We start from the raw sequence: 9,128 nt of genomic DNA, 5'->3' as shown, positions 1-9,128 counted from the left end.
TACGGTGCGAACACTCGAACACCTATACGGATTCTCCTGCGCAGTGGTAGATATGTAAATACGGGGTTTCCGTACCATTTCTTGCGCATTACGGTGCGAACACTCGAACACCTATACGGATTCTCCTGCACAGTGGCAGATATGTAAATACGGGGTTTCCGTACCATTTCTTGCGCATTACGGTCCGAACACTCGAACACCTATACGGATTCTGCTGCACAGTGGCAGATATGTAAATACGGGGTTTCCGTACCATTTCTTGCGCATTACAGTTCGAACACTCGAGCACCTATACGGATTCTCCTGCACAGTGGCAGATATGTAAATATGGGGTTTCCGTACCATTTCTTGCGCATTACGGTTCGAACACTCGAACACCTATACGGATTCTCCTGCACAGTGGCAGATATGTAAATACGGGGTTTTCGTACCATTTCTTGCGCATTACGGCTCCAACACTCGAACACCTATACGGATTCTCCTGCACAGTGGCAGATATGTAAATACGGGGTTTCCGTACCATTTCTTGCGCATTACGGTGCGAACACCCGAACACCTATACGGATTCTCCTCCACAGTGGCAGATATGTAAATACGGGGTTTCCGTACCATTTCTTGCGCATTACGGTTCAAACACTCGAACACCTATACGGATTCTCCTGCACAGTGGCAGATATGTAAATACGGGGTTTCCGTACCATTTCTTGCGCATTACGGTCCGAACACTCGAACACCTATACGGATTCTGCTGCACAGTGGCAGATATGTAAATACGGGGTTTCTGTACCATTTCTTGCGCATTACGGTTCGAACACTCGAGCACCTATACGGATTCTCCTTCACAGTGGCAGATATGTAAATATGGGGTTTCCGTACCATTTCTTGCGCATTACGGTTCGAACACTCGAACACCTATACGGATTCTCCTGCACAGTGGCAGATATGTAAATACGGGGTTTTCGTACCATTTCTTGCGCATTACGGCTCAAACACTCGAACACCTACACGGATTCTCCTGCACAGTGGCAGATATGTAAATACGGGGTTTCCGTACCATTTCTTGCGCATTACGGTTCGAACACTCGAACACCTATACGGATTCTCCTACACAGTGGCAGATATGTAAATACGGGGTTTCCGTACCATTTCTTGCGCATTACGGTTCAAACACTCGAACACCTATACGGATTCTCCTGCACAGTGGCAGATATGTAAATACGGGGTTTCCGTACCATTTCTTGCGCATTACGGTTCAAACACTCGAACACCTATACGGATTCTCCTGCACAGTGGCAGATATGTAAATACGGGGTTTCCGTACCATTTCTTGCGCATTACGGTGCGAACACTCGAACACCTATACGGATTCTCCTGCACAGTGGCAGATATGTAAATACGGGGTTTCCGTACCATTTCTTGCGCATTACGGTCCGAACACTCGAACACCTATACGGATTCTGCTGCACAGTGGCAGATATGTAAATACGGGGTTTCCGTACCATTTCTTGCGCATTACGGTTCGAACACTCGAGCACCTATACGGATTCTCCTGCACAGTGGCAGATATGTAAATACGGGGTTTCCGTACCATTTCTTGCGCATTACGGTTCGAACACTCGAACACCTATACGGATTCTCCTGCACAGTGGCAGATATGTAAATACGGGGTTTCCGTACCATTTCTTGCGCATTACGGTTCAAACACTCGAACACCTATACGGATTCTCCTGCACAGTGGCAGATATGTAAATACGGGGTTTCCGTACCATTTCTTGCGCATTACGGTGCGAACACTCGAACACCTATACGGATTCTCCTGCACAGTGGCAGATATGTAAATACGGGGTTTCCGTACCATTTCTTGCGCATTACGGTCCGAACACTCGAACACCTATACGGATTCTGCTGCACAGTGGCAGATATGTAAATACGGGGTTTCCGTACCATTTCTTGCGCATTACGGTTCGAACACTCGAGCACCTATACGGATTCTCCTGCACAGTGGCAGATATGTAAATACGGGGTTTCCGTACCATTTCTTGCGCAATACGGTTCGAACACTCGAACACCTATACGGATTCTCCTGCACAGTGGCAGATATGTAAATACGGGGTTTCCGTACCATTTCTTGCGCATTACGGTTCAAACACTCGAACACCTATACGGATTCTCCTGCATAGTGGCAGATATGTAAATACGGGGTTTCCGTACCATTTCTTGCGCATTACGGTGCGAACACTCGAACACCTATACGGATTCTCCTGCGCAGTGGTAGATATGTAAATACGGGGTTTCCGTACCATTTCTTGCGCATTACGGTGCGAACACTCGAACACCTATACGGATTCTCCTGCACAGTGGCAGATATGTAAATACGGGGTTTCCGTACCATTTCTTGCGCATTACGGTCCGAACACTCGAACACCTATACGGATTCTGCTGCACAGTGGCAGATATGTAAATACGGGGTTTCCGTACCATTTCTTGCGCATTACGGTTCGAACACTCGAGCACCTATACGGATTCTCCTGCACAGTGGCAGATATGTAAATATGGGGTTTCCGTACCATTTCTTGCGCATTACGGTTCGAACACTCGAACACCTATACGGATTCTCCTGCACAGTGGCAGATATGTAAATACGGGGTTTTCGTACCATTTCTTGCGCATTACGGCTCAAACACTCGAACACCTATACGGATTCTCCTGCACAGTGGCAGATATGTAAATACGGGGTTTCCGTACCATTTCTTGCGCATTACGGTGCGAACACCCGAACACCTATACGGATTCTCCTACACAGTGGCAGATATGTAAATACGGGGTTTCCGTACCATTTCTTGCGCATTATGGTTCAAACACTCGAACACCTATACGGATTCTCCTGCACAGTGGCAGATATGTAAATACGGGGTTTCCGTACCATTTCTTGCGCATTACGGTCCGAACACTCGAACACCTATACGGATTCTGCTGCATAGTGGCAGATATGTAAATACGGGGTTTCCGTACCATTTCTTGCGCATTACGGTTCGAACACTCGAGCACCTATACGGATTCTCCTGCACAGTGGCAGATATGTAAATATGGGGTTTCCGTACCATTTCTTGCGCATTACGGTTCGAACACTCGAACACCTATACGGATTCTCCTGCACAGTGGCAGATATGTAAATACGGGGTTTTCGTACCATTTCTTGCGCATTACGGCTCAAACACTCGAACACCTATACGGATTCTCCTGCACAGTGGCAGATATGTAAATACGGGGTTTCCGTACCATTTCTTGCGCATTACGGTTCGAACACTCGAACACCTATACGGATTCTCCTACACAGTGGCAGATATGTAAATACGGGGTTTCCGTACCATTTCTTGCGCATTACGGTTCAAACACTCGAACACCTATACGGATTCTCCTGCACAGTGGCAGATATGTAAATACGGGGTTTCCGTACCATTTCTTGCGCATTACGGTTCAAACACTCGAACACCTATACGGATTCTCCTGCACAGTGGCAGATATGTAAATACGGGGTTTCCGTACCATTTCTTGCGCATTACGGTGCGAACACTCGAACACCTATACGGATTCTCCTGCACAGTGGCAGATATGTAAATACGGGGTTTCCGTACCATTTCTTGCGCATTACGGTCCGAACACTCGAACACCTATACGGATTCTGCTGCACAGTGGCAGATATGTAAATACGGGGTTTCCGTACCATTTCTTGCGCATTACGGTTCGAACACTCTAGCACCTATACGGATTCTCCTGCACAGTGGCAGATATGTAAATACGGGGTTTCCGTACCATTTCTTGCGCATTACGGTTCGAACACTCGAACACCTATACGGATTCTCCTGCACAGTGGCAGATATGTAAATACGGGGTTTCCGTACCATTTCTTGCGCATTACGGTTCAAACACTCGAACACCTATACGGATTCTCCTGCACAGTGGCAGATATGTAAATACGGGGTTTCCGTACCATTTCTTGCGCATTACGGTGCGAACACTCGAACACCTATATGGATTCTCCAGCACAGTGGCAGATATGTAAATACGGGGTTTCCGTACCATTTCTTGCGCATTACGGTCCGAACACTCGAACACCTATACGGATTCTACTGCACAATGGCAGATATGTAAATACGGGGTTTCCGTACCATTTCTTGCGCAATACGGTTCGAACACTCGAACACCTATACGGATTCTCCTGCACAGTGGCAGATATGTAAATACGGGGTTTCCGTACCATTTCTTGCGCATTACGGTTCAAACACTCGAACACCTATACGGATTCTCCTGCATAGTGGCAGATATGTAAATACGGGGTTTCCGTACCATTTCTTGCGCATTACGGTGCGAACACTCGAACACCTATACGGATTCTCCTGCGCAGTGGTAGATATGTAAATACGGGGTTTCCGTACCATTTCTTGCGCATTACGGTGCGAACACTCGAACACCTATACGGATTCTCCTGCACAGTGGCAGATATGTAAATACGGGGTTTCCGTACCATTTCTTGCGCATTACGGTCCGAACACTCGAACACCTATACGGATTCTGCTGCACAGTGGCAGATATGTAAATACGGGGTTTCCGTACCATTTCTTGCGCATTACGGTTCGAACACTCGAGCACCTATACGGATTCTCCTGCACAGTGGCAGATATGTAAATATGGGGTTTCCGTACCATTTCTTGCGCATTACGGTTCGAACACTCGAACACCTATACGGATTCTCCTGCACAGTGGCAGATATGTAAATACGGGGTTTTCGTACCATTTCTTGCGCATTACGGCTCAAACACTCGAACACCTATACGGATTCTCCTGCACAGTGGCAGATATGTAAATACGGGGTTTCCGTACCATTTCTTGCGCATTACGGTGCGAACACCCGAACACCTATACGGATTCTCCTACACAGTGGCAGATATGTAAATACGGGGTTTCCGTACCATTTCTTGCGCATTATGGTTCAAACACTCGAACACCTATACGGATTCTCCTGCACAGTGGCAGATATGTAAATACGGGGTTTCCGTACCATTTCTTGCGCATTACGGTCCGAACACTCGAACACCTATACGGATTCTGCTGCATAGTGGCAGATATGTAAATACGGGGTTTCCGTACCATTTCTTGCGCATTACGGTTCGAACACTCGAGCACCTATACGGATTCTCCTGCACAGTGGCAGATATGTAAATATGGGGTTTCCGTACCATTTCTTGCGCATTACGGTTCGAACACTCGAACACCTATACGGATTCTCCTGCACAGTGGCAGATATGTAAATACGGGGTTTTCGTACCATTTCTTGCGCATTACGGCTCAAACACTCGAACACCTATACGGATTCTCCTGCACAGTGGCAGATATGTAAATACGGGGTTTCCGTACCATTTCTTGCGCATTACGGTTCGAACACTCGAACACCTATACGGATTCTCCTACACAGTGGCAGATATGTAAATACGGGGTTTCCGTACCATTTCTTGCGCATTACGGTTCAAACACTCGAACACCTATACGGATTCTCCTGCACAGTGGCAGATATGTAAATACGGGGTTTCCGTACCATTTCTTGCGCATTACGGTTCAAACACTCGAACACCTATACGGATTCTCCTGCACAGTGGCAGATATGTAAATACGGGGTTTCCGTACCATTTCTTGCGCATTACGGTGCGAACACTCGAACACCTATACGGATTCTCCTGCACAGTGGCAGATATGTAAATACGGGGTTTCCGTACCATTTCTTGCGCATTACGGTCCGAACACTCGAACACCTATACGGATTCTGCTGCACAGTGGCAGATATGTAAATACGGGGTTTCCGTACCATTTCTTGCGCATTACGGTTCGAACACTCTAGCACCTATACGGATTCTCCTGCACAGTGGCAGATATGTAAATACGGGGTTTCCGTACCATTTCTTGCGCATTACGGTTCGAACACTCGAACACCTATACGGATTCTCCTGCACAGTGGCAGATATGTAAATACGGGGTTTCCGTACCATTTCTTGCGCATTACGGTTCAAACACTCGAACACCTATACGGATTCTCCTGCACAGTGGCAGATATGTAAATACGGGGTTTCCGTACCATTTCTTGCGCATTACGGTGCGAACACTCGAACACCTATATGGATTCTCCAGCACAGTGGCAGATATGTAAATACGGGGTTTCCGTACCATTTCTTGCGCATTACGGTCCGAACACTCGAACACCTATACGGATTCTACTGCACAATGGCAGATATGTAAATACGGGGTTTCCGTACCATTTCTTGCGCATTACGGTTCGAACACTCGAGCACCTATACGGATTCTCCTGCACAGTGGCAGATATGTAAATACGGGGTTTCCGTACCATTTCTTGCGCATTACGGTTCGAACACTCGAACACCTATACGGATTCTCCTGCACAGTGGCAGATATGTAAATACGGGGTTTCCGTACCATTTCTTGCGCATTATGGTTCAAACACTCGAACACCTATACGGATTCTCCTGCACAGTGGCAGATATGTAAATACGGGGTTTCCGTACCATTTCTTGCGCATTACGGTGCGAACACTCGAACACCTATACGGATTCTCCTACACAGTGGCAGATATGTGAATACGGGGTTTCCGTACCATTTCTTGCGCATTACGTTTCATACACTCGAACACCTATACGGATTCTCCTGCACAGTGGCAGATATGTAAATACGGGGTTTCCGTACCATTTCTTGCGCATTACGGTTCAAACACTCGAACACCTATACGGATTCTCCTGCACAGTGGCAGATATGTAAATACGGGGTTTCCGTACCATTTCTTGCGCATTACGGTGCGAACACTCGAACACCTATACGGATTCTCCAGCACAGTGGCAGATATGTAAATACGGAGTTTCCGTACCACTTCTTGCGCATTACGGTTCGAACACTCGAACACCTATACGGATTCTCCTGCACAGTGGCAGATATGTAAATATGGGGTTTTCGTACCATTTCTTACGCATTACGGTTCCAACACTCGAACACCTATACGGATTCTCCTGCACAGTGGCAGATATGTAAATACGGGGTTTCCGTACCATTTCTTGCGCATTACGGTGCGAACACTCGAACACCTATACGGATTCTCCTGCACAGTGGCAGATATGTAAATACGGGGTTTCCGTACCATTTCTTCCGCATTACGGTTCGAACACTCGAACACCTATACGGATTCTCCTACACAGTGGCAGATATGTAAATACGGGGTTTCCGTACCATTTCTTGCGCATTACGGTTCAAACACTCGAACACCTATACGGATTCTCCTGCACAGTGGCAGATATGTAAATACGGGGTTTCCGTAACATTTCTTGCGCATTACGGTGCGAACACTCGAACACCTATACGGATTCTCCTGCACAGTGGCAGATATGTAAATACGGGGTTTCCGTACCATTTCTTGCGCATTACGGTTCGAACACTCGAACACCTATACGGATTCTCCTGCACAGTGGCAGATATGTAAATACGGGGTTTCCGTACCATTTCTTGCGCATTACGGTTCAAACACTCGAACACCTATACGGATTCTCCTGCACAGTGGCAGATATGTAAATACGGGGTTTCCGTACCATTTCTTGCGCATTACGGTACGAACACTCGAACACCTATATGGATTCTCCAGCACGGTGGCAGATATGTAAATACGGGGTTTCCGTACCATTTCTTGCGCATTACGGTCCGAACACTCGAACACCTATACGGATTCTACTGCACAATGGCAGATATGTAAATACGGGGTTTCCGTACCATTTCTTGCGCATTACGGTTCGAACACTCGAGCACCTATACGGATTCTCCTGCACAGTGGCAGATATGTAAATACGGGGTTTCCGTACCATTTCTTGCGCATTACGGTTCGAACACTCGAACACCTATACGGATTCTCCTGCACAGTGGCAGATATGTAAATACGGGGTTTCCGTACCATTTCTTGCGCATTATGGTTCAAACACTCGAACACCTATACGGATTCTCCTGCACAGTGGCAGATATGTAAATACGGGGTTTCCGTACCATTTCTTGCGCATTACGGTGCGAACACTCGAACACCTATACGGATTCTCCTACACAGTGGCAGATATGTGAATACGGGGTTTCCGTACCATTTCTTGCGCATTACGTTTCATACACTCGAACACCTATACGGATTCTCCTGCACAGTGGCAGATATGTAAATACGGGGTTTCCGTACCATTTCTTGCGCATTACGGTTCAAACACTCGAACACCTATACGGATTCTCCTGCACAGTGGCAGATATGTAAATACGGGGTTTCCGTACCATTTCTTGCGCATTACGGTGCGAACACTCGAACACCTATACGGATTCTCCAGCACAGTGGCAGATATGTAAATACGGAGTTTCCGTACCACTTCTTGCGCATTACGGTTCGAACACTCGAACACCTATACGGATTCTCCTGCACAGTGGCAGATATGTAAATATGGGGTTTTCGTACCATTTCTTACGCATTACGGTTCCAACACTCGAACACCTATACGGATTCTCCTGCACAGTGGCAGATATGTAAATACGGGGTTTCCGTACCATTTCTTGCGCATTACGGTGCGAACACTCGAACACCTATACGGATTCTCCTGCACAGTGGCAGATATGTAAATACGGGGTTTCCGTACCATTTCTTCCGCATTACGGTTCGAACACTCGAACACCTATACGGATTCTCCTACACAGTGGCAGATATGTAAATACGGGGTTTCCGTACCATTTCTTGCGCATTACGGTTCAAACACTCGAACACCTATACGGATTCTCCTGCACAGTGGCAGATATGTAAATACGGGGTTTCCGTAACATTTCTTGCGCATTACGGTGCGAACACTCGAACACCTATACGGATTCTCCTGCACAGTGGCAGATATGTAAATACGGGGTTTCCGTACCATTTCTTGCGCATTACGGTTCGAACACTCGAACACCTATACGGATTCTCCTGCACAGTGGCAGATATGTAAATACGGGGTTTCCGTAACATTTCTTGCGCATTACGGTGCGAACACTCGAACACCTATACGGATTCTCCTGCACAGTGGCAG

The sequence above is a fragment of the Camellia sinensis genome, chromosome 12, assembly GCF_055761805.1.
Source record: "Camellia sinensis isolate YWXY chromosome 12, ASM5576180v1, whole genome shotgun sequence".
Classification (NCBI taxonomy): Eukaryota; Viridiplantae; Streptophyta; class Magnoliopsida; order Ericales; family Theaceae; genus Camellia; species Camellia sinensis.
Note: the sequence above shows the minus strand (reverse complement) of the source record.